Source organism: Triticum aestivum, unplaced genomic scaffold (genome assembly GCF_018294505.1).
Source record: "Triticum aestivum cultivar Chinese Spring unplaced genomic scaffold, IWGSC CS RefSeq v2.1 scaffold73991, whole genome shotgun sequence".
NCBI lineage: Eukaryota > Viridiplantae > Streptophyta > Magnoliopsida > Poales > Poaceae > Triticum > Triticum aestivum.
Genome location: NW_025228448.1, coordinates 13,848 through 15,441, shown reverse-complemented (window position 1 = coordinate 15,441; position 1,594 = coordinate 13,848).

The following is a 1,594-nucleotide window of genomic DNA, read 5'->3' as shown; positions in this document are numbered from 1 at the left end:
TCTCCCTCAACCTCAGCTGGATCTAGAGTTCGTGGGACGTCACCGCGCTGAACGTATGACTACATCAACCGCGTTGTCATAACACTTCCACTTTCGGTCTACGAGGGTACGTAGACAACACTCTCCCCTCTCGTTGCTATGCATCACCTAGATGGATCTTGCGTGTGCGTAGGAATTTTTTTGAAATTACTGCGTTCCCCAACAGTGGCATCCGAGCCAGGTCTATGCGTAGATGTTATATGCACGAGTAGAACACAAAGAATTGTGGGTGATAATAGTCATACTGCTTACCAGCATGTCATACTTTGATTCGGCGGTATTGTTGGATGAAGCGGCTCAGACCGACATTACGCGTACGCTTACGCGAGACTGGTTCTACCGACGTGCTTCACACACAGGTGGCTAGTGGGTGTCTTTTTCTCCAACTTTAGTTGAATCGAGTGTGACTACGCCCGGTCCTTGTTGAAGGTTAAAACAACAAACTTGACGAAAAATCGTTGTGGTTTTGATGCATAGGTAAGAACGGTTCTTTCTAAGCCCGTAGCAGCCACGTAAAACTTGCAACAACAAAGTAGAGGATGTCTAACTTGTTTTTGCAGGGCATGTTGTGATGTGATATGGTGAAGACGTGATTATATGAATTGTTGTATGAGATGATCATGTTTTGTAACACAGTTATCGGCAACTGGCAGGAGCCATATGGTTGTCGCTTTATTGTATGAAATGCAATCGCCATGTAATTGCTTTACTTTATCACTAAGCGGTAGCGATAGTCGTAGAAGCAATAGTTGGCGAGATGACAACGACTTCGATGGAGATCAAGGTGTAAAGCCCGTGACGATGGTGATCATGACAGTGCTTTGGAGATGGAGATCAAAGGCACAAGATGATGATGGCTATATCATATCACTTATATTGATTGCATGTGATGTTTATCCTTTATGCATCTTATTTTGCTTAGTTCGGCGGTAGCATTATAAGATGATCTCTCACTAAAATTTCAAGGTATAAGTGTTCTCTCTAAGTATGCACCGTTGCTACAGTTCGTCGTGCCGAGACACCACGTGATGATCGGGTGTGATAAGCTCTACGTTCACATACAACGGGTGCAAGCCAGTTTTGCACATGCAGAATACTCGGGTTAAACTTGACGAGCCTAGCATATGCAGATGTGGCCTCGGAACACTGACACCGAAAGTTCAAGCGTGAATCATATAGTAGATATGATCAACATAGTGATGTTCACCATTGAAAACTACTCCATCTCACGTGATGATCGGACATGGTTTAATTGATATGGATCACGTGATTACTTAGATGATTAGAGGGATGTCTATCTAAGTGGGAGTTCTTAAGTAATATGATTAATTGAACTTTAATTTATCATGAACATAGTACCTGATAGTAGTTTGCATGTCTATGTTGTTGTAGATAAATGGCCCGTGATGTTGTTCCATTGAATTTTAATGCGTTCCTAGAGAAAGCTAAGTTGAAAGATGATGGTAGAAATTACACGGACTGGGTCCGTAACTTGAGGATTATCCTCATTGCTGCACAGAAGAATTACGTCCTGGAAGCACCGCTAGGTGCCAAA